At 48.7% G+C, this 25,913-nt stretch overlaps 1 long non-coding RNA gene across 1 annotated transcript in view; it reads left to right on the top strand.

Moving 5' to 3' along the window:
- Positions 1-735: 735 nt before the first annotated feature.
- Positions 736-25,913, top strand: part of LOC134956659 (uncharacterized) — a 141,559-nt gene continuing 116,381 nt past the window's right edge. The window contains exon 1 of the long non-coding RNA XR_010186065.1: positions 736-1,266. This is a non-coding gene — a long non-coding RNA (uncharacterized LOC134956659). The remainder of the gene's footprint in view (positions 1,267-25,913) is intronic.

Genomic DNA, 25,913 nt, shown 5'->3' with positions numbered 1-25,913 from the left:
ACTGGTGGTCACTGTCAGCAAAACTCTGCACTGTACTCCTCCTATATAATACAGCTGCTCCCCAGTCCCCACAATTAAGCAGTGTGAGCACAGATATATGTAGCACACTGAGCACAGATATGGAGTGTTTTTCAGGCAGACAACGTATACTGGTGGTCACTGGTCAGCAAAACTCTGCACTGTACTCCTCCTATATAATATACTGGTGGTCCGCAGTCCCCACAATAAAGCAGTGTGAGCACAGATATATGCAGCACACTGAGCACAGATATGGAGTGTTTTTCAGGCAGACAACGTATACTGGTGGTCACTGTCAGCAAAACTCTGCACTGTACTCCTCCTATATAATACTGGTGGTCCGCAGTCCCCACAATAAAGCAGTGTGAGCACAGATATATGAAGCACACTGAGCACAGATATGGAGCATTTTTCAGGCAGACAACGTACGTATACTGGTGGTCACTGGTCAGCAAAACTCTGCACTGTACTCCTCATACTTGCCTACCCTCCCGCATTCAGCGGGAGACTCCCGTTTTTTAACAGAGCCTCCCGCTGCCCCGCAAATCGCCCTGGTCTTCCCGGTTTTTCACATTTTATTCCGGCAGTGCAGGTGACAGAGCCTGCGCAGGGTGAAGACACGACATGCTGAATTGCTCAACCTGACAGCATGTAGCACGCTGCGGTCACGGTGGGAGGCGGGGCTGTGCTCACTGATTGGCAGGACCGTAGCGTGGAGCTAAGGAGTGAGTATGGGTGCCCAGGGTCAGGCTCTGGTGGTGATTTGTGGGGCAGGTTCACCCGCCAGCGGCTCTGCATTTGCGCTGCCCGTCTGAGCTGAGATCGGGCAGCAGAAGGCAGGACAGCTCACACAGCTGAGCTGAGCCTGCAGCGGCAGGGAGTGCTCCGTTTAGGCGGCCGCTGGCCGGGCAGCTTATTAAGCTGATGTGAGCCGGCAGCAGCGGAAAGCACCAGAACGGGTGGGCAGCTAGCAATAGTAAAGCCTGCCAGTGCGGAAGGGAGGAGGGGGGAGAAGGAGAAGCTGCCTCTAACGCTAACTGGACTGGCTCTTGTCCTGGGGGAGGGCTGCTGCACATACCCAGACTCAGCAGCTCCTTCTCCCTTGGACACTGTGCTGTCAGCCAGCCAGCCACCGTGTCCTGTCTAGATCCTCCTGCCTATGACCTCCTCATCGTCCTGTACCTGGGTCCGACGGCCTCCCTCAGTGACACCTTGCAGCTCATCTTGATGTTGATTGGACACAGTGCGGTGAGTAACCTGGTATCCCTGTGTTTGACCCCCTGTACCCCATACCTTTGTGTGTGACCCCCTACCTATGTGTGTGACCCCCTGTACCTCCTACCTGTGTGTGTGACTCCCTGTACCCCCTACCTCTGTGTGTGATCCCTGTACCCCCTACGTGTGTGTGTGTGTGTGTGTGTGTGTGTGTGTGTGTGGTCCTCTATACCCCCTACGTGTGTGACCCCCTGTACCACCTACCTGTGTGTGTGACCCCCTATACCCCCCTACGTGTTTGTGTGTGTGACACCCTGTACCCACTACCTTTGTGTGTATTTCACCCTGTACCCCCCTACCCCAGTATGTGTGACACCTTGTACCCACCAAGCCCCCCCAGTGTTTGTTACCCTGTACCCGCTATCTCTGTGTGTATGGCATTTTGTACCCCTCTGTGACACACTGTACCCCAATCCTCCGTGTATGACACATGGTGTGTGTGTGTGATACCCTATACTCCCGAAACCCTCCCCCCGTGTATTACACACAGTACACCCTCTACCTCTGTGTGTCACCCTGAGCCCCTGCTTCCTTTCTCAAGGGTAATACGGGTGATTTATATTTTTGGTCTGTGAGAGTGATTGAATTAGCTTTTTTATTGTATTTTGTCCCCAACCTTCCTTTCCCTACTCATACCTTCTGTCCGTTGTCCCCAGTCAGCCACCCCCAACTCCTCTGTCCCCTGGTCACAGCTTATAACTACACACCCTTTGCCCAGTCAGAGTCCGTCACCCCAAAATCTCTGCCCCATAATCAGAAATATTGTCACCTCTGTCCCCTGGCCACAGAAACCTCGGCCTCACAGTCACAGTCCGTCACCCCACAACCTCTGTCCACCAGTCAAAGTCTGTCAACCCACAACCTCTATCCCCCAGTTACAGTCCATCACCCCACAGGCTCTGTCCCCCAGTCACAGTCCACCACCCACAAACTCTGTCCCCCAGTCACAGTCCATCACCCCACAACCTCTGTCCACCAGTCACAGTCCGTCACCCCACAACCTCTGTCCACCAGTCAAAGTCTGTCACCCCACAACCTCTATCCCCCAGTTACAGTCCATCACCCCACAGCCTCTGTCCCCCAGTCACAGTCCACCACCCACAAACCCTGTCCCCCAGTCACAGTCCATCACCCCACAACCTCTGTCCACCAGTCACAGTCCGTCACCCCACAACCTCTATACCCCAGTCACAGTCCATCACCCCACAGCCTCTGTCCCCAGTCACAGTTCGTCACCCCACAACCTCTGTCCACCAGTCACAGTCCATCACCCCACAACCTCTGTCCACCAGTCACTGTCCGTAACCCCACAACCTCTGTCCACCAGTCACAGTCCATCACCCCACAACCTCTGATACTTTTAAATGTATTTTTATGTGAATCTGGTATTTTCAGTGGATCTGGATATTTTCAATGTATTATGTGAATGTGGTATTTTCAATGTATTTTTGTGGGCCTAGCTTTTTATAATGTATTTTTAGTGGATCTGATGTTTTTAATGTATTATGCGGATCTGGCTTTTTGCAACAGATCTTTATGTGGATCTGGCTTTTTGCAACATATCTTTATGTGGATCTGGCTTTTTGCAACATATCTTTATGTGGATCTGGCTTTTTGCAACATATCTTTATGTGGATCTGGCTTTTTCAATGTATGTATGTATGTATGTATGTATGTATGTATGTATGTATGTATGTGTGTTGCATTTTCAATGTATTTTTATTTGGATGTAGCTTTTTTTTAATGTAGGCCAGAGCTTCACATACTCCACCATCCTGTCCAGGTTTAAAGGATAGCCATGCTTGAGCACAGGTGACTTAGGGCCTAATTCAGACCTGATTGCAAAATCAAAATCTTTCTCTCTCTAATGGGCAAAACCATGTGCACTGCAGGTGGGGCAGATGTAACATGTGCAGAGAGAGTTAGATTTGGGTGGGTTATATTGTTTCTATGCAATGTAAATACTGGCTGCTTTATTTTTACACTGCAATTTAGATTTCAGTTTGAACACACCCCACCCAAATCTAACTCTCTCTGCACATGTTATATCTGCCCCCCCTGCACTGTACATGGTTTCGCCCATTAGAGAAAATTTTTGCTGTTGCGATCAAGTCTGAATTAGGCCCTTACGGGTGTATTTACTAAGTACCAGCCAATCGACTCCTAACTGTCATTTTTTAAAACTAGCCTGTGACATGGCAGTTAGGAGCCGATTGGCTGGTACTTTATCTCCGTCGGATTTATCTCCATCCAAGGCTAGCTGTGTGCACAGTTCAATACACAGCAGGTGCGGTTCAGCATTAATGGGCGTCCGTGCCGAGGTACGCCTAACAGTGGTGAGCAATACCCTACTCACTATATACATAGTATATAACCCTCTGTACCCTACTCACTATGGGGATCATTCCAACCCGTTCGCACGCAGCGGTTCATCACTGCGGTGCAAACGGGTGGGAACTGGCATGCGCAGCGGCTGCAATGTGCACGGGCGTCGTTGCAGCTTCCAGTATAAAAAAGAAAGTAATCGCTAGCACATTTGCAAGAAGATTGACAGCGGGGAGGCGTTCCGGGGCGTCTACCAGGGACGTGCGGTGAGCTAAATGGCTCAGGAGGCACTGGCTAGCTCCATAGCCAGATTTCCATGCAATATATAAGCCAAAGGGTACATCTGGGCATTTATCACAAGTTCTGCAGTATAAACTCCTGGAAATTTGGGGAGTTTTGCTCAGAGATGTGCCGAAAAGATAAGTAGGTGAGGCACTGCCTCACCTGCCATAGGCTTTTTACTCCAGAGTTTGGGATATAAAATTATTAGAATAACGCAAAGAAGATAATTCAAACAAATTATTAGTATTTTTCATATACTTTATTCAATCAAAATTCTGATTTAAACGTTAGTATGACAGGAAAGGCTCTGCCTCACCTGCCTCACCCCACCGCACGTCACTGGCGTCTACTCACCATTTTCCTGGCATAGAGATCTGAACGCAGGCGTGTCCAGGCAGTTGGAGGGCGGATGTCTGATGTCAAATCTGGGACCTTCATCGCTGGATCCATCGCACAGGGTAAGTAACTGCAGGGCTGGTCTTGTTCTGCACAAAACTTTTTTAGCATAGCATTGCTGCACAAGTGATCGCAGCCCTGCTATGCAAAAAAACACTCCCCCATAGGCGGCGTCTAGTTGATCGCATGGGCAGCAAAAAGTTGCTACGTGTGATCAACTCGGAATGACCCCCTATATACATATTACATGACCCTTTGTGGTATGCTGCTCTTCGTACTGCAGGTTTCACCTGCCACTGCAGGACACACTCCTTAGTGGAAATAAATACGCCCATGGGTGGTGCTAGACACGCCCCTTTGGCTGACCATGACACACACCCTCAACGGCGCTCCGACAATCTCCCTGAAACTACTTTTCAAAAGTAGGCAAGTATGGTACTCCTCCTATATAATATACTGGTGGTCCCCAGTGCCCACAATAAAGCAGTGTGAGCACAGATATATGCAGCACACTGAGCACAGATATGGAGTGTTTTTCAGGCAGACAACGTATACTGGTGGTCACTGTCAGCAAAACTCTGCACTGTACTCCTCCTATATAATACAGCTGCTCCCCAGTCCCCACAATTAAGCAGTGTGAGCACAGATATATGCAGCACACTGAGCACAGATATGGAGTGTTTTTCAGGCAGACAACGTATACTGGTGGTCACTGTCACCAAAACTCTGCACTGTACTCCTCCTATATAATACAGCTGCTCCCCAGTCCCCACAATTAAGCAGTGTGAGCACAGATATATGCAGCACACTGAGCACAGATATGGAGTGTTTTTCAGGCAGACAACGTATACTGGTGGTCACTGTCAGCAAAACTCTGCACTGTACTCCTCCTATATAATACAGCTGCTCCCCAGTCCCCACAATTAAGCAGTGTGAGCAGATATATGCAGCACACTGAGCACAGATATGGAGTGTTTTTCAGGCAGACAACGTATACTGGTGGTCACTGGTCAGCAAAACTCTGCACTGTACTCCTCCTATATAATATACTGGTGGTCCCCAGTGCCCACAATAAAGCAGTGTGAGCACAGATATATGCAGCACACTGAGCACAGATATGGAGTGTTTTTCAGGCAGACAACATATACTGGTGGTCACTGTCAGCAAAACTCTGCACTGTACTCCTCCTATATAATACAGCTGCTCCCCAGTCCCCACAATTAAGCAGTATGAGCACAGATATATGCAGCACACTGAGCTCAGATATGGAGTGTTTTTCAGGCAGACAACGTATACTGGTGGTCACTGTCAGCAAAACTCTGCACTGTACTCCTCCTATATAATACAGCTGCTCCCCAGTCCCCACAATTAAGCAATAAGCACAAATATTATTAATAAACGGAGAGGACGCCAGCCACGTCCTCTCCCTAACATTTCCAATGCATGAGTAAAAATGGCGGTGACGCGCGGCTGCTTATATAGAATCCGAATCTCGCGAGAATCCGACTGCGGGATGATGACGTTCGGGCGCGCTCGGGTTAACCGAGCCATACGGGAGAATCCGAGTATGCCTCGGACCCGTGTAAAATGGGTGAAGTTCGGGGGGGGTTCGGTTTCCGAGGAACCGAACCCGCTCATCACTAGTCGAGAGTAACTAGGTTGGCAGGGTATCTAGGTCGACAGGTCAAAAGGTCGACATGAGTTTTTCACAATTTTTTTTATTTTTTTGAACTTTTTCATACTAAGCGATCCACGTTAACTACGATTGGGAATAGTAACCTGTGCCGAGCGCAGCGGTAGCATGCGAGGGGACACTGTGCATTAATTGGGGTTCCCGGTCACTATACGGAGAAAATGACACCCCCCAAAAAATAAACTCATGTCAACCTTTTGACCTGTCGACCTACAACATGTCGACCTAGAAACCCTGTTGACCTAGAATCCCTGTCGACCTAGTTAGTCGACCAATAGTGGTCAACCTAGACATGGTCGACCCTCTATACCAGGGGTGGGGAACCTCCGGCCCGCGGGCCGTATACGGCCCGCGAAGCCATTTGGTCCGGCCCACCAGCTTATGTCAGTGAGACACGCTGCCGCTCAGTCCGGCGGCAGCGTGTCTCAGCTGTCAGAACAGGGAGACGGAGGAGAGCGCGGCTGTCGAGTGGGAGCGGCGGCGTGTAGTACTTCAAACCAGCTGCCGGTCCGTGAGCCAATCAGAGCTCGCGGACCGGCAGCCAATCAGGAGCCGCGGCTGCCGGTCCGCGAGCTCTGATTGGCTCTCGAACCGGCGGCTGGTTTGAAGTACTACACGCCGCCGCTCCCACACGACAGCCGCGCTCTTCTCCGTGTCCCACGGTAAGCAGCACGGAGGGGAGGGGGGAGGGCATCGGGCATCTGTATAGCTGGCACTGTGGGGACATTTGTATACCTGGCACTGTGAGGGGCATTTGTATGCCTGGCACTGTGAGGGGCATTTGTATACCTGGCACTGTGGGGGCATTTGTATACCTGGCACTGTGGGGGCATTTGTATACCTGGCACTGTGGGGGCATTTGTATACCTGGCACTGTGGGGGCATCTGTATACCTGGCACTGTGGGGACATTTGTATACCTGGCACTGTGAGGGGCATTTGTATACCTGGCACTGTGAGGTGCATTTGTATACCTGGCACTGTGGGGGCATCTGTATACCTGGCACTGTGGGGGCATCTGTATACCTGGCACTGTGGGGGCATCTGTATACCTGGCACTGTGAGGGGCATTTGTATACCTGGCACTGTGGGGGCATCTGTATACCTGGCACTGTGAGGGGCATTTGTATACCTGGCACTGTGAGGGGCATTTGTATACCTGGCACTGTGGGGGCATTTGTATACCTGGCACTGTGGGGGCAATTGTGGATCTGGCACCGCACTATTGGGGGCATATGTGTATCACGTCCCATTTTAACTGGCCACACCCATTTTTTGGCGCGTGCGCACCTCCGGCGCGCACACACAGTACCTCTAAGGGGCAGACCTACTGGGGGGCAGGGTAATTTTTTAAGTTGAGAATTTTTGTATGGCCCCCGAAGGATTTTATAAATATCCAAATGGCCCTCGGTAGAAAAAAGGTTCCCCACCCCTGCTCTATACCACACCCCCAAGAACATCCTAACTAAACATTTCACTTGAAAACTCACAATGCATGAGCCTTGCTGTTTATCGGCCCATTGCTTTTTTGTTGTGTGCTTTTTTAAAGTGTATTTATTTTTATTTATTCTTTTTTGTTTTACAAGACAACTGTATCCTATGGGTGATAAAACTGCTGGCTAGGTTTAACACCCTCCCCTCCTGCCTAGCCAGCCCTGCTGGCGCTGAATGGTCAGCAGGGGGTGGTTGGGTGTTAAAGTTAGGATAGACATCATGTCTGCCCATCAGGTTGGCTCGCGGGCCGTCTGCGACCACCCCCTAATTTTCTTGGTCCGCTGAAGGGTGTAGATTGTGTTTCTTCCTGTGCTTCTGTGATACTGCTATGATGTCCACCGATAGTCTAATGCAAAGCTGGGCTACCTGATACACTTCAGGGGCCACACACATGGTCCGTCGTCTAACCTTCCAAACAGCAGCACACTTTAGGGGGAGATGTACTTAGCAGTGATAAAAGTGGAGAAGTGAGCCAGTGGAGAAATTGCCCATGGCAACCAATCAGCTACTCTGTATACTTTTATAGTATGCAAATTATAAATGTTACGTCAATGCTGATTGGTTGCCATGGGCAATGTCAAAGTCAGAAAAATATCTCTATGCACACTACCATATTTGCACCTCACACAGGTCCGTGCTGCGCATGCGTACGCTCTCCCGTACGTGCGCATACTCACAGTCGCGGGCACCCGCAGGCGCATGGTATGCGTATTTACGGTAGAGTTTATGTGGTTGTAGCGTGCGACTCAATCGTAACATATTTTCAGTAATAATGTATTTTGTAGATCATGGTCCCTTTGATAGATTCTGAAAGTTTGGTTAATATAGAATGTTTATGAACAGAGGAATCCCTCTTTGTTTGATACGAAGGGTCAGATAGGAGTAATACAGTGGTGTTTAGTATCCATCGGAAGAATATTTAATTAGAAATATTCCGGTGTTGGTTTGAAGCAGATCAATCGCTCGTGCGAATAGTTATGGACATAAGAAGTTTATGAACATTTACTTTATTTGCACTTTATTACCCATGCGGCGGGAAACCCAGTTTCCCTCCCACCTGAGCAGTTGGAAATAGTCACAGCCCACCTGTATGAATCAACCTATGACCTTTTGTTATAATGCGAAGCCGAATTCCTGTGTCCAATGAACAATGAGATTGTAGGGACCATTGAATTGTATTGTGTGTGGGGCATAAATAGCAGGCCGACCATATCCAACTTCACTCTCTTCAACGGTTCTCATTGCTGATAATCGGGAGCTGGATATCGAGGCGCATGCGATCGTTCCCCTTGTGCGTAAGTTCTCTCCGTAATCATATTGTCTTACTGTGAGCCATTTCTCTCTCTCCCTCTCTTCTCTTTCTCTCGTATTTTTCCTTGATTAGACTTGAATTGTATTGTATTGTATTTCCCGTGTAGTTATCTGGTTAGTTGGTTTATGTTATATTGTAGTGTATGCTTTGTACTGTGATTCCTTTTGCAAGTATAATAGTCATAATACACATAATAGGTTTCGGACCCTAAGCCCAGGTATCTGTGTATTCTTTATAGTATTAAGTATTCTCTGAGCGTCGGTTACGCTCAAACAGCTTTGTAGTTAATCAGGTTACACAAGGTTGCACTTACACTTTGTCTCTACATTAAGGTTTACTGTGTATTTCATTGTTAAGAGTATAGATATAAAGGTTTAACATTGTGAGCGTCTGCATCGCTGGTGATCTCCTCGTGGTCCCGAGCGCCGCTACGCTATAGCGAATCATTACGATAAGTCAACAGCCAATAGTCTGCCTGCCTGCGATCACTTGGCCGTGAGTGAACGTGACGCCTGAGCGTCTCGATCACGGCTAAGCGATCGATACGCAACTTGCGTACCCTTACGGTACTTCTCACGTAGATAGCGTACAGTGTTCTTAGACCTCATAAAGGGTTATATACACGATAAATATTTAGCTTTATCAGCAACTTCTCAACTGGCTCACTTCTCCACTTTTAGCACTGCTTAGTACATCTCCCCCTTAATCTCAGTGATAAGATAAAAGTAAACAATATATTTTATTTGTGAATCAGTCCCTGGTGTAAGCTAAAAGGGCGCATTCAAAAGGCTCTGTCTTTTCCAAATGGGAAACACAGGGGAGGCTCCGGGCCTACGTTCCTGGGGCTGTATGCGATAAAGGGGTAGAGGAAAGAGTGTTGTCTTATTCCCCAATGATGCAATTCCTGCTCAGTGCCTAGGTTGTGGAGACTCTGGTAGGGTACTCTGGGACTTGTAGTCCAATAACTGCTGGAGAGACACAGATTAATTAATTGCCATTCAGTGTGACTGAGTGCAGTGTGTGACATGTATATGTTTGGAAAAAGTGTTAAAATGTTGGCATCTGTACAATTATTACAATGTGACATATGATATAGCTAATTCCCCTATTACTGAAGGCTCTGGTTTTATATAATGTGTTATAAATGCCAGAACAGACTATCACAGAGATTCAATTAAAAGCCCGTAAACCCGAAGCAGTTTCGTAGCTGTGGTTTGCATTAGTGTATTCCTGAGTTATTGCGTAGGATGGCATTGCTCTACCCTAATTACACACTCAGCTGTTAACAACTTGTGCAAAGTCTAAGTAAACAGTAACACTTTAGAAACCTGTGTGTGTAAATTGAAACTTAAGGGCACCTCTGGTGCAGAGATTTCACAGCATGTGGTAACCTATGTTTTTCATGTCCTATACAATCACTGTTTGGTGGAACAACCATTTCAAGCTCACAGATAGTTTCTGAAAGTAAATGTGACCTGTTTTTTTTACGGTGCTTATTTATGAAAGCTTTTCCAGTCTTATCTCCAGCAAAAATATCTATTTCACCTGAGATGGAGTCTTTTTCCTATTCACTAAAGGCTACTGTACCTCAGTCGGTGACCATCACCAAGTATCACTGCAGAGGCGGAACTGCCATTAGTACAAGGGGTGGGGGACCCTGTCACAGACATAGCGGAGGCCGCTGTGTTCCAACCCCCACCAAGGTACATGCCCCTGTTCTCCACATCACATAGGACATTGTGCCCCTGTCACGCACTGTCTCTCACTGTCACCCACTGCCTCCCTCTGTCACTCTCTGCCACCCCCTGCATTCTGCTATCACTCTCTGCCTCCCCTTGCCTCCTGTTGTCACCCACTGCCTCTCTTTTTCAACCTCTGTCCCCTCATGCCTCATGCTGTCACTCTCTGCCACTCCCTGTCACCCATTGCCGTGTGGCATATTGTGAACTTGGGATGGAGTGGAGGATGGGGGCCCAAATTATATTTTTGAACCAGGGCCCGCCACTCACAAGTTCCTCCTCTGCACCGGCGGCAGCCATATCTTACCCTACAGAGGAAGTGCAAGGTATTGTTACTATCACCATCAGGGGAGTTTTAAGAGACGGACCCTGCACACGGGTCCCCTCCTCTCTAGCGAGCGGCGCAAGTATGTAGATTTTGTTACTGTGCCAGGTCTACTGAGCATGCAAAGGCTTCTGGGAAAATGGTGTAGCAGCCATTTTCCCAGTGATTTTTGTATTATTGCCACTGTCAGTGCAGGACTCTGGAGAGGTAAGTATTAAAGAACACGGGTGAAGGATGTGCGGTGTGTGCCCCACTGGTCCCACAGCACATTTTCTCTGGACACCCTGCACCCATTACAGATATGCCACTGATCACCATCTCAGGACAGTACAGGTAACCTGTAATCCATTTGTTCCTCCTGTACCATCCGCATCATTACAAGAGGGAGCGCAGTGCCGCTTTGCAAATCCTTAAAAGCTTGTTTAGCACATGCGTTACACTGTGTGTACAAACAGGGCCGCAGTTATGATTGAGACGCACAGTCAGAGTCAGCCTTGAAAAGAGACGCAGGTTTTAAAATGAGTTCTGATATCACCTCACAAACATAGCAAATCACAATATTTCAGTATATATCGGGGGTCATTCCGACCCGTTCGCTCGCTGCGTTTTAACGCAGCAGGGCGAACGGGTCCCTGCATGACGGACGGCCGAAGGCCGTAGCAGGACAGCGATCGCCTCTGCCTGATTGACAGGCAGAGGCAATCGATGGGCGGGAGGGGTGAAACGGCGGCGTGGCCGGACCGAACGGGGGGCGGGCTGCAGCGGCTGCGTGACGTCATAAGCAGCCGCTGCGGGCCGGGGAGCGAGGAGTAGCTCCCGGCCAGCACGCTAAAGCTGCACTGGCCGGGAGCTACTCCTGAAGTGCAAAGGCATCGCCGCTGTGCGATGTCTTTGCACTTCTGCGGGGGGGGGGGACTGACATGCGAGGGCGGACTAACCCTGTGCAGGGCGTCCCCCCGCATGTCAGGGAACATGATCGTAGCTGTGCTAAATTTAGCACAGCTACGATCAACTCGGAATGACCCCCATCCTCATTACCTGTGTAAGAGTTCTGCTGTTTAGAGTTTATCCTAGACCGAGATGGTGATAGGCCCCCTTTAAGCAGTGGTGGTTTTAGATTACAAAGTAGGGAGAAACCTGTAAAGACACATGCTGGGCTATGTGATCTTGGAAACTGTTTGGGAACCAAAGTTTCATAACCGTGCAGTGGAAATTAGCAGATAAAATTAGTGTTTCTAGGATTTGGCAGAACTGCTGGAAAAATGGAATCGACTTCTGGCGTTTCTTCAAAGCTACCGAGTCCTATTAATGCCAACACCAAGAGTTAGTAAAAATGAAAAATTAGGAAGTGTTGGTAAAAAAATGAGGTGCAGCGGACATGGGCGGGAGTTCACAGCTATCTTTTCCCTCGTAGAGAGTGTTTATAAAGCAAACTATAGAATGTCTACAATTAGACTTCGTTTTCCTTATATGGACAGCAAATATATAATATACTGAGTGTAAAAGAATGTATGTGTGTTTAATAACTTCAGGTTTTCTGCATGGTAGATGCGCAGTGATCCTAACAAAATAGGCATTTGGTAAAGTGAATATGTATTCAAATAGAAATGAACTTTTGTCACTTTGTTTTCAGTCATTTGTAATAGCTAAAGGTGTCCTTCGGACTGGGGTGTCCTGAGCCTAGTTTACATGTAATGCAGTCAGCAAGGATGGGCTGGGGCCATGAAGCAGCCCTGGCAATGTCTGCTCACGGGAGCATGCCACAAGTCAGGGGAAACTTGCCTTGCGGCACGCCCTTTAAACCGGCTGCGTATGCATGCAGAGGGGATAGGGGGTATGGAGGGAGGGCGGCTGGCTAAACGGAAAGCCCAGAGGCTACATTGTTGGCCAGCCCCGCCCTCAGTTTAAGGTTTGTGATTGGTTCATGCTCCTTTATATTCTTAGCCTGCCTGTCATTCTGTGCTGGTCATAGTTCCTGGTTGAAGCGGGAGCCCTTGTCTCTTGGTAATAATTCTAGCCTGTGAATACCTCGCCTGGTTGCCTACTATAGTTCACAGCAGTGTTCCTGTTTAATGTGCTCTCTTTCTCCCTAAACGCTCTACCTCTTCTTTCACTCTCCTAGTCTCCGTCTGGGACTTTCCCATCTTTATATCTTTGGCTCTTCAGATTTTCCCTGCCACCGTAGTGTTATTCTCTTTCTCTTATCTTTTGCTTTGTGCTACTCCTCTCCCCTTTTTTTGGGTCCTCCTTCCTATCGGCATTGATTCAGGTCACTCAGGGTTAAGCTCATACTACCAACAGTGGCGTAAGTCCTGGTGGCATCCCAGTACCGGTAGGCACATCAGGCCTTATGGGAAAAGCGGCTATTATAGGCTAGAGACCTGCTGGTGAGTTCTAAGAGTTTTAACCTGGGGTGTACAGGGGTAATTGTCCAGAAGATCTCTAAAGTCTCCTCAGAAAGAAGATTCCTCAGTCGTAACAGAATGTCTCGTAGGGTGGCAAAATTCCATTAAAACTATTTGCCCCACAAGCTTAGTCTGCTGGTTTTTAAGTGATTTACAGCTCACTTATTATTATTATTATTATTATCCTTTATGTATATGGCGCCGAAAGGTAACCACAGCACCCGATTACAGACTACATAAACAAATAATTAAAACAGGAAAATAGCGACTTACACTTGAAGACAACATAGGACAATTACAGGGTAAATAAACATAGCTACATCAGCAGATGACACTGACATAAGTTTCAGGGTGGCAAAAAAAACGCTGGATTTGGTGCTGTCAAAGATGGTTTAAGTAAGAGAAGAATAAGCACATGAGTGTTGAGGGCCCTGCTCGTGAGAGCATACAACAGGGGTAACACAGATGGGGTAGACAGTGAGCGTGGGCCACAGAGATGAGAGTTGGCTGGGTTTGGTGAAGAAATGGGTCTTGAGAGCCTGTTTGAAGTTCTGTAGAGAGGTGGAGAGTCCGAAGGGGTGAGGTAGAGAATTCCAGAGAAATGGAGCAACACGTGAGAAATCTTGGAGGTAGGAGTGGGAGGAAGTACTGGGTAGGCAGGAGAGTCGGCGTGCAGTAGCAGAGCGACGAGGAAGGGCGGAAGTGTAAAGGGAGATAAGGTCACAGATGTAAATAGCAGAGGGTGAGGGCTTTGTAAGTGAGTATGAGAAGCTTGAATTAGATTCCTAAGGGGAAGGGGAGCCAGTGAAGGGCTTGTAGGAGAGGGGAGGTGGATGTAGTGTTAACATTCTGAACATCGATCTGACTTCAGACCATAATGATATCCTGATGTCGATTTTCTGAAAGTTTACATTTTGTACCACACCCATTTTAAACATACCTTCTGGTTCACTAGGGGCCTTATGTAATAGCCTGTGAGAAGCAGGCATGGGTGCGATCCAGCAAGGTAGCCCATATTTTCAAAGCAGCAATTATTTGAAAAGCCCAGATAAATGTAGTGTGTATGCCCAACATAAGTCATAGCATATACCTGCCCGTGACCCCCATTACTTTATCCTTCTATGCTTAACCAGTCACTTGAATGTAGCGCCGTCCTGACAGTTATGCGTGTGACAGACACTTAGCATGGAACGGAGCAAACAGACACCAGCTGGGGACTGTATATTGGTTGTGAATCACAGTATTTGCAAGGTCTCACCGTGCTGAATGGAACACGTCTGTGTCCCATTGTAGCGCTCTAACACAGATGGTGCCATGCATATGCAGAAGCACAGAAGGCAGCCATCTTGGTTAGAGAATGAAGCCTCCCTAAAGCTGTCAACATGGAGACTTCGCATTAGTGCCCTCCTGGCTTCAAAACATGTACCTATAGTATTACCAGGAGGGGATTTGTTTCAGACTTTCAGTAACTTATTAATAACATTCAGCTGTTTTATACAAATGGTATATGGTGCAGTTCCATGACTTGGACACACTATAGGGAGGAACACAGTAACAGAAGCCTAGGTGAGCTAAAAATCCCACCAGCTTTAGGGAAGGCTGCCAGGGAGAGGGCAGAGGCCGGGAAAACATATAACACTGTCCAAAATGAAACCATATTATTATTTGTGTGAAGATGAAAGGGGTTAAAATAAAAACATAAAATGAGCATTACCCTTGGCAATGAGCATGGATCCCAGTGCATGAAACCCCTGGCAACGAGCAAGACACCCAGCGCATGAAAGCCCTGGCAACGAGCATGACACCCAGCACATGAAACCCCTGGCAACGAGCATGACACCCAGCACATGAAACCCCTGGCAATGAGCATGACACCCAGCACATGAAACCCCTGGCAATGAGCATGACACCCTGCGCATGAAACCCCTGGCAGCAAGCATGACATCCAGCGCATGAAACCCTTGGCAATGAGCAAGACACCCAGCGCATGAAACCCCTGGCAATAAGCATGACACCCAGCGCATGAAACCCCTGGCAGCAAGCATGACATCCAGCGCATGAAACCCCTGGCAACGAGCAAGACACCCAGCACATGAAACCCCTGGCAGTGAGCATGACACCCAGCGCATGAAACCCCTGGCAACGAGCATGACACCCAGCGCATGAAACCCCTGGCAATGAGCATGACACCCAGCGCATGAAACCCCTGGCAGCAAGCATGACATCCAGCGCATGAAACCCCTGGCAATGAGCAAGACACCCAGCGCATGAAACCCCTGGCAACAAGCATGACACCCAGCGCATGAAACCCCTGGCAGCAAGCATGACATCCAGCACATGAAACCCCTGGCAACGAGCAAGACACCCAGCGCATGAAAGACCTGGCAGCGAGCATGACACCCAGCGCATGAAACCCCTGGCAGCGAGCATGACACCCAGCGCATGAAACCCCTGGCAACGAGCATGACACCCAGCGCATGAAACCCCTGGCAGCGAGCATGACACCCAGCGCATGAAACCCCTGGCAACGAGCACGACACCCAGCGCATGAAACCCCTGGGAACGAGCATGACACCCAGCGCATGAAACCCCTGGCAGCAAGCATGACACCCAGCGCATGAAACCCCTGGCAACGAGCAGGTAATTTAAAAGTAATTAGAAGCTTTACTGTAGGGCATAATGAATCACGGACATTGCGGTGTGTGACATAATATGGTGCAGGGGGCATAATATGATACAAGGGGCTTAATATAGTGGAATGTTTTTTTCCCCCTGTGGTGGCCGAGGTCTGTTGTTGCGGGGTCAAAAACTGGGGTGTAAAGTAAAGTCGTCTTTTCCTGCGAGGCCAGGTCGGGGGCACGTGAGCCTGTCTATGGGGGAGGGGGAGGCACATTTTTGAATGTCTATGGGGGTGGGGGGTACTTTTTAATACTCGCAATGGGAGCCAAATTGTCTAGAAACAGCCCTGTACACAGATCACGTCAAGTACCCCAAAAGGATTTGACATCCCACTGGCTTCAACTTCCCATTCCTTGGGATGCATTGGCACAAAATGGCGAGACATGTTCTATGGTAGTTGTGCCATAGTTGGAGGTTCCGGGCATCTGTATACAGCACTAAGCTAGTCTAAAAAAACATTCAAATAATTAACATACGTCATGATAAAAGTGCATTCAAAATGTATAACATTTAATATGGAAATATCAATGATGGCTTAATTCCAAACATGATACACATAAAAAACACAGGTCAGTGGTATTCCGGCAAAATCTGACAAGATGTTTTAGTGGGCCGCTGGCCTGTCCATTATTAAATTACTTACTTTTATTCATAATGGTTTCTGATGAACTTGGCAGGGAACATCTGCTGCAACACAGGTACTGCCCTAAAACTCACACCTGTCCGGTTCCTGCTCACTGTACCAAGGTTCTACACCTACAACACTTATACACCTACCAACACTCTACAGCAAAAACACAACAGACCGTATCTATAAACCACACCCCAATCCATTCAAGCCACGCCCTCATTTAGCAAGGCCATCACCCAAAATAGAGAAGCAACATCCACTTAAACCCTTCAAAATAAAAACTATACTCTAAAATGCAATACTATTGGCCGCTCTGAGGTACAGTAGTAATTATATATATTACTAGTTTCCCTGCAAGCTCCAGCCTGTTTGTGCACAGAAGCTCTGCCACTGCAGCCAGGTTGTGTTTTATTTTAGCAAATTGCTCAATAAAAAAAAAAACGAGAGAGAGATGTCAATAATGTATATTTGTCTCGCGGCGCATATATAAATAATCCCAGTCTCTGTTATACAGTGCAGTATTTACATCGTGCATGCCATTAGCACCAATTTGGTTGTTATTATTATATCCAGAGTCTAAACTGTGCTATATAATAGATCCTGCTACATAAACACTCTCCGAGACGCGCTGGATTGTACCCTGAATAAATTTTTTTCCCATTGATGCCTGGGGTAGCTCTGGATTTTATCATCCAAGTTCCAATGTTCTCCTACTCGGTGAAGTGTGAGTGAGGTTCTCTACTTGTGGAGTTTATTGTAGGTTTGCAAGCTACTGACTGGTATACACGTAAAGACACTCGGAACATTAGAGCGAAATGTAAATTGAATCCGATTTATCAGAAATGTTTAATTCTCCTTTGATTTTCTCTATCTGTGAAATTCCTGGTATTATCCTTTATTTATAAAGAGATGACATATTAAACAGTATATATATATATATATATATATATATAAGCACACTTGCCGACTTTATGGCTGCCCCCTCCGAGAGAGGGCAGCCAGAACAATACAATGGGGAAGGGGGGCGCTGCATCAAGGATTGTGGGTGGAGCAACGGCGCAGATGTGCCGTTGCGTCAGGGCGGTCCTGCCCCCCCCCCCCCCCCCGCGCTCTACAATGGCCAGATTACAGGCATTGTAGAGCAGGGGGTAGGGCTAGGATGACGCAATCCACCACAATTCACATCATTGCCTAGTTAGGAGGCGGCTGCGGAGGTTTACGGGCGGTTGGGAGGGCTGGCTGGCTGACATGGGCAGACTCCGGGAGACTTGCCCTGCTTTCCGGGGGGCCTGGGAGTGCCACACGATTTTCGGGAGCCTCCCGGCTGTTTCGGGAGGGTAGGCAAGTATGTCTAAGAGGTGTGTGGCACATAATGTATAGCTAGTGGCGGGGACACCAATAATAAATTAGCCTCTAGTTACTGTTACCGGTGCAGCTACCGTTGATGTGGGACTGTTCGAATGAACAGGCAAGGAGTCTATTCATGAAGCAGTGAAAAGAGTGGAGAAGTGAGCCAATGGAGAAGAGAGAGTTAGATGTGGGTGGGTTATTTTGTTTCTGTGCAGGATAAATACTGGCTGCTTTATTTTTACACTGCAATTTAGATTTCAGTTTGAACTCACCCCACCCAAATCTAACTCTCTCTGCACATGTTACATCTGCCCCACCTGCAGTGCACATGGTTTTGCCCAACTGCTAACAAATTTGCTGCTGCGATGAACTCTGGATTAGGCCCCCCTGAATACCCTTCTTGTTGTCGTTCTGGAGAAGACTTTCACTTTATGTGCTGGGTTTATGGCATGAAAGCTAAGGCGCCTCTGTGTATTTAGCCTAACAAATGGGTGTATCCCAACCTCCGCATGCACCACTCTGGATGAGCTATAAAGTGCCGGTCTGAGCTGCAGCCATTTCTAGCTTTGGTCCTCATGCCAATAATTTAATAAACCCAGGATAACGCCATCTCCAAAAGTGGTCATATATGGGCCAGTACTGGGACTCGAACCCTCAGGACGAGTTATGAAAAATCTGTAATCATCACAATTTATCATTAATATCTCATATACATGAATCTTGGTGATTATGGTGCGGCGTGGTAAGGGTTAACTTTCTACTTCAGCTAATATGCACATGTGCGGCCATCTACCTGGTTCACATAGTAGAAATACCATCCCAAATTAGGACTTTCACTTTCGCTTTGTAGAAAAAAGGGGGGTCTGGGGAGTCTTACTGACAGATAGCAATGCTATCCTCAGCAGTAATTCCTTCTTGTATTCTGTTTCTGTATGTATTCAGATTTCATCCCCATCCAGTGTCGGACTGGAGCATGAAGGGCCCACCGGGGGTATGCAGTGATAGGGCCCCATGATTAGAGGTGTGGCCAGCCTCCAAAGATGGTGTGGCCAGCCACCACAGAGGTTTGGCTAACCATCATAGAGTACCTGGTCTGGACTCCTTGATAATTTATATAGTAATTAATGCTAGTGCAGCATGATAATGTGCTAGATTAATGACAGCAATGTACTGTAGAGAATACATCATAATCCTGTGCAGTATAAGGTAACATATGTATAATATATAAATCAAGTGCACAGTCTAGAACCTGATTCCTACAGGAGAAGGGCCCCCCAGGCAGTGGGGCCTACCCGTGGTTTCCCCTGTACCCCTTTGGGCCAGTCCGAGCCTGTCCCCATCTCCTATATATTAGCCCTGTGACTCTGTGCCTGCATTTCTAACGCTGGGTGGAGTCACAGACCCTGCCCTGTCCCAGTGTCAGCACACCACACACCACTAGCAGAACAGACCACCAGGCAGACACACCATTCTCTGACTGCACTGACGGACCACACTGCCAGGTAAGCAAGGAGACCCACACACCCCTCCCCTGCAAACACCCACCACCACCTACTACACCCACGGCGCCACACACAGCCGCTACCCAGTCCGCCGCTAGCCCCCCCTCCCCCTACCATCTCTTACAGTGCAGCCGAACCGCGGACATACAGTCATGGCTACACGGCCTCCACACCCCGCCCGCACACATCGCTCCCCACTACCGCTCTACACACACTCACTCACGGAGCCCACCACACCGCACAGCCTGGCTCCCTCACTATCACGCCAGCTCCCATTCACGCTGTCAGAAGACACCCGACAGGAGCCTACCACAGCAGCTCCCTCCGGCCTTCCCCAGCCCCGTCACCCGCAGCTCTCTTCCGCTGGCCAACAGCAACGCACATAACTATCCTCCCCTCCCCACTACCGCTGCACACCCTGTCTCACGGAGCCGCGACACATCAGACCGCAAGCCTCCATCACTACCACGGCAGCTGCGCCTCCGTTACCTCCGTAACCCGCACCGTTCTGCCTGCGCCCGCCAGCCCTGTCGCCACTCCACCATCACCCAGCACAAATCCACCCCCCGCACCCACCACCGTCAGTTTAGAAGCCAGCAGTAGCGCACCCACACCCCCCCTTTCCCAGTTTGGGAGTAAAGCTGATATTGCTGGGGGGGGGGGGGGGGGGGTTCTATAACTTGATGGCTGCTATTGTGCTGGAAGGGGGGGGCAAGTGGAATGACTTATGAAGGGGGGAAGATTACTCATCCACTATCACCCACCACAATCCCTGAAACAACACCCTCCCCATCCACCCCCACCACCACCATCATCAGCCAAACAACAGTATATCTGGCCTACATAGGAGCCAGCAGTAGCGCTCCCCCCCTTCCCCACCTTGGGAGTAAGGCTGATATTGGTGGGGTGGGAAATAACTTGCTGGCTGCTATTGTGCTGGAAGGGGGGGGGGGGGGGAGCGGCCTGCCTTATATTATGGGGGCGGGGGGGGGGGCCTGGCCATCTATTAGTGTGTGCCTCTTGCAACGGTGGGGGTGCGCCAGGATACTGCTGCCATGCCAGACACTTATTTAAAACCAGCCAACAGGACACTCTCCCCCACCCACACAGCTGCCAGTGACGGTCATGTGGACATGCTCAGGGTCACCACATTGTGCTGATGGGGCCTTCCGGTACAGTGTGGAATGGAGTCCCCTCTACCATACACTTTGTGCTGGGGTAGTGGGGAGCCCTGAAACTTTAACTGTGGACCCCCTGATTACATCACTGTGTGTCCGCAGCACACCTCCCAACCAACACATGGTGGGGGGGGGGGTTTGCACACCACTCTCTTACCCTTCTCTGTTCCGGCATGGTAGGGACGCTGGGTATACTACGCAAACACCATACATCACTACCCAACACTGTTCAATTAACCACACACACAACCACTTACCCCTCTACAATTACACGGCAGCACCTACAGTACCTTCCACACACTCCACAATCCTGCACACCACCACACTACACCTACTACACACCCACCTCCCTGTCTATACTGCCCATGCATTCTGTCAACCCATTAACACAACAATCTGCCACAATGGACCCGTCCCACACACAAGCAATAACATGCCAATTCATGTGTTCCCCACCACACTCCCTTAAACGTCCACACACACACCACAATACCCTACACAAAGCTCCCAAAACATAACACACACCGCCATGCCACCTTCCAACTCATCCTATAACACACACATACACCTCCTACAACTACCACACCTCCTATAACCTCACCCAGCCCTCACCCCTACACCAATTTATACACTGACTACACCACATCCACACTCCACACTCACCTAACGGCCCCAAACACACCACATTTCATACACCTATCACAATCCATGTACCCCTTGCACAACAATCTACACTCCACACATTATCACGCTCAAGAAAAGCACATCACGTCAAAGTACACATTACACCAACTGAACAACAAGGACAGCTCCTTGGTGACACCCAACACTTTACTAAAAATGTAGTTTTCACACAAATTTTTCAAATGTTAACCATATCTTCACATACTTGCCTTGCACAACCATCTTTACTATGCATTACATTTACACCAACAATCTAACCAGCCACCCCTATAAACACTGCTCACTCACTCACAAAACCCTACACCCCATTCACCATCACATTCCCTTTTGTCATACTACATCTACACACAAACAAACCAAACATTCCACCACAACTTCACCATCTACTATTCTACACCTTCACTTTTCTGTCGAGTTTAGCGGGGCGTAGCCCCTTACGACGGTGTGAAGAGCGCCCGTAGGGCGCGATGAATCACCTAGTATATATATATAATCTGAAGTGGCCCCAAAGATCTCACTGTACCAGGCCCCGTAATTTCTGTTGGCAGCCCTGCCTGTTGGGAGTACTTGAAGACTGGAAATGAAAGTGGAGGACTTCCCTGAGCTTGCAGGACATAGTAATAATTATTATTATTGTCCTTTATTTATGTGGAGCCGAAAGGGTTCTGCAGCGCCTTCCATAGTTGATAAACTGAAGCAGTCAAAAGAAGAAAAAAAGCACAAAAGACTTAGAGGTCTATTTATTAGATGTGTGGCTCCTCCCTCTATGCCCCTCCTACCAGACTCAGTTTAGAAAATGTGCCCGGAGGAGCCGGCCACGTCTCTGGAAGCTCCTGAAGAGTTTTTCTGCATTTATTTTCTAAGTTTGTTATTTTCAGGCAGGACTGGATGGCACCAGCCTGCCTGCTTCGTGGGACTTAGCGAGGGGAACAGCCCAACCTCTCTCAGGGTTAATGGTCCCGTTCCCCGCTGACAGGACACTAGCTCCTGAGGGTACTATTCGCAAGCCCCACCACGGCGAGCGTACATTCCCGCAGTACGCCGCCACCCCTAACAGAGCCAGAGGAATGAAGAGTGGTGAGTACTAATCTGGCATCCCGGCTAGCGGGTCGCCGGCCATTATGGTGGCATGAGGGTACAGAGATGCACAGCTTCTAAACGGGGCGGACTGCATCTCCTGACTGTATGAACACAGACGCTGAACAGCGGACACAATACCCAGACTGGCAACAAAGCCATAAAAGGAGTCTGTCTCCATTCTATGCATATAGACACATACAGCCAGTATAAAGAAGAGCGGAAAGATCGCGCGCCATTGAAGGGGCGGGGCTTCACTATGAGTGGATCCAGCAGCTCACAGGCGCCATTTTCCCTACTGCAGCTGACACAGACGCTGACTGACAGGGGCGCGCAGCTCCTCCGGATAGACTCCAGATTACCTTAGCGGTACCAGGGGGTCATATCAGGTGGGGAGCGATTATTAGTGTACTGAGTTCCTAATCTACAGTAGGTACTTAGTCTGCGACCCGGCTAAGCTTGGCATTAGCGATAAGGGCGCCATGTACTGGTTCCATAATCTCTCTGTGTCTCTCAGGAAGGGCTCTTTTTGGGTTAATTGTGCATTTAACCTTTTCCTGTGTGTGTGTGTGTGTGTGTGTGCTGTCACTGTTACAGTATGTCAGGCAAAGAGAGTGTTTCATGTAAAGTCCAGTGTTCCTCTTCTCCAGGGGGTTCACTAGTGTATACTCAGTGTAGTATCCCTTCCCAGGCTAGTGGGGCTGAACCAGCATGACTGGACTACATTAGGGGAATGATTTCCTTAATTTCTACTAAGTTATCTCGGAATGAGAAAGAGACACAATACTTAAGACAATCTATGACTGAGTTTATGAACAGAGACTCAGTACCCAAACCAGCGTCTCAGTCCCCTGCCATTTGTCCGCAAAAACATACTTTGACCCATATCCTACAGTCTGACTCTGATGATGAGGGGTTAGAAATGGAGGAGGGTGAGGTGGACTCAGAGGTGGGGGAGGGTACTCTGTCGCAGAGAATAGAATCTCTCATAGAAGCTATCAGAGAGGTTCTGAATATCCATGATAAGGTGACAGAGGAGAGTGAGGAATCTTATTTTAATATAAAAAAAGAAATCCTCAGCCACTTTTCCTGTGTCAAAGGAACTAAATACCCTGTTTGAAGAACCGTGGGTTAATCCAGATAAGAAATTCCAAATCCCTAAACGGTTGTTATCATCTTTTCCTTTTCCTCCTGAGGAAAGGAAAAAAATGGGAGAATCCACCGTTAGTGGATGCATCAGTCTCCAGGCTCTCACGGAAAATTGTATTGCCTGGCCTGGGTGCAGCCTCCCTAAAAGATGCTGCTGACCACAAAATTGAGACTACGCTCAAATCTTTGTATACAGCTGCGGGGGTGGCCCAGGGGCCCACTATAGCATGTAGGTGGATTACACAAGCCATTGCTAAATGGTCGAGTAACCTAGTTGAGGAGTTAAATACCTTGCCTCAAGGGGAGATTATTTTGCTCCTGCAACATATACAGGACTCTGCGAACTTTATGGTGGAATCCATAAAGGAGATAGGCTTGCTTAATCCACGCACTACAGCTATGGCAGTGTCTGCAAGCAGAGGTCTATGGCTATGCCAGTGGACTGCGGATGCGGACTCCAGGAAAGGCGTGGAGGGCCTACCTTTCACAGGTGAGGCCTTATTTAGAGATGAACTAGACAAATGGATCTCCAAAGCTACTGCGGGTAAGTCCACATACCTACCTTCTGCAGATCCCCCAGCTAGGAAGGCCCATTCAGGATCCAACTTACAGTCCTTTTCGGATGGCCAAGTTTAGGGGCAAGGCCAGAGGTTCCTCTACCGCCACCAGAGGTGCTAGAGGTAAACCACGGTAACCAGCTACTGCCGGTTCACAGGAACAGAGTTCAGGATCTGCTTCCTCAAAACCTTCCGCATGATGGTGGGCCGCAATGCCTGGAACACTGTCGAGTGGGAGCCCGGCTAAACTTCTTCAGCCACAGCTGGACAAGATCATGCCAGGATCCCTGGGTCATAGACCTTATATCCCAGGGCTACAGACTGGAGTTCCAGGAGCTCCCACCTCACAGATTCTTCAAATCAGGCTTACCAGTTTCACCAGAGGCAAGAATAACCTTACAGGATGCCATTCAAAACTGTTACAGACCCAGGTCATTGTTCCAGTTCCGCCTCATCTACAAAACAAGGGTTACTATTCCAGCTTGTTTGTAGTACCGAAACCGGATGGTTTGGTAAGACCGATTCTGAACCTCAAATCGTTGAACCCGTACTTACGAGTGTTCAAATTCAAGATGGAGTCTCTGAGAGCGGTAATCTCAGGACTGGAGAAGGGGGAATTCCTAGTGTCTCTGGCTATCAAGGATGCATACCTTCATATTCTGATCTGGCCGCCTCATCAAGCTTATCTACGGTTTGCATTGCAGAACTATCACTACCAGTTCCAGGCCCTGCTATTTGGTCTCTCCATGGCACTGAGGGTGTTCACCAAAGTGATGGCAGAGATGATGTTTCTACTCCACAAACAAGGAGTGAACATAATTCCGTACCTGGATGATCTTCTGATAAAGGCACCGTCTAGGAAACAGTTGTTGGAGAACATTGGCCTCTCAACCAGACTACTCCTGGATCACGGGTGGATTCTGAACCTACCAAAATCTCACCTAGAACCATCACAGAGGCTTCCTTTCCTAGGAATGATACTGGACATAGAGTCTCAGAAAGTATTCCTTCCCTTGGAAAAGGCAATGGTAATCCAGTCGATGGTTCGGGCTGTCCTGAAACCAACCCAGATCTCGGTGCATCTCTGCATACACCTTCTGGGGAAAATGGTGGCCTCTTACGAGGCGATTCAGTAAGGAAGGTTTCATGCAAGGCCCTTCCAGATGTATCTGTTGGACAAATGGTCCGGATCGCATCTTCACATGCACCAGAGGATTCGTCTGTTGCCAAAAGCCAGGATCTCCCTCCTGTGGTGGCTACAGACTTCTCATCTAGTCGAGGGTTGGAGGTTCAGGATTCAGAATTGGATTCTGCTAACCACAGATGCAAGCCTCAGAGGTTGGGGTGCAGTTTCAGGGGAAATGGTCAAGTCAGGAAGTCGTCCTTCCAATAAACATCCTGGAACTCAGGGCTATCTACAACGCTCTTCGACAAGCCTGTTTTCTTCTTCTGAATCAGGCTATTCATGTCCAGTTGGCCAATGTGACGGCAGTGACGTACATAAACTGACAGGGCAGAACGAAAAGCAGAGCAGCAATGTCAGAGGTGTCAAGAATTCTCCTCTGGGCGGAAAAACACGCAGTGGCGTTGTCGGCGGTCTTCATTGCGGGAGTAGACAACTGGGAAGCAGACTTCCTCAGCAGACATGACCTGCACCCGGGGGAATAAGGCCTTCACCCGGAAGTGTTCCGGTGGTTGACACATCGGTGGCTATATCCACAAATCGATATGGTGGCCTCTCGACTCAAGAAGCTCAAGCGGTTTTGTTCCAGGTCGAGAGACCCACAAGCAGTGGCGGTAGACGCTCTGACAATTCCGTGGGTCTACCAGCTGGTGTACATGT

This window comes from Pseudophryne corroboree, chromosome 9 (genome assembly GCF_028390025.1).
Source record: "Pseudophryne corroboree isolate aPseCor3 chromosome 9, aPseCor3.hap2, whole genome shotgun sequence".
Lineage (NCBI taxonomy): Eukaryota > Metazoa > Chordata > Amphibia > Anura > Myobatrachidae > Pseudophryne > Pseudophryne corroboree.
This window is presented reverse-complemented; position numbering and strand designations above follow the sequence as displayed.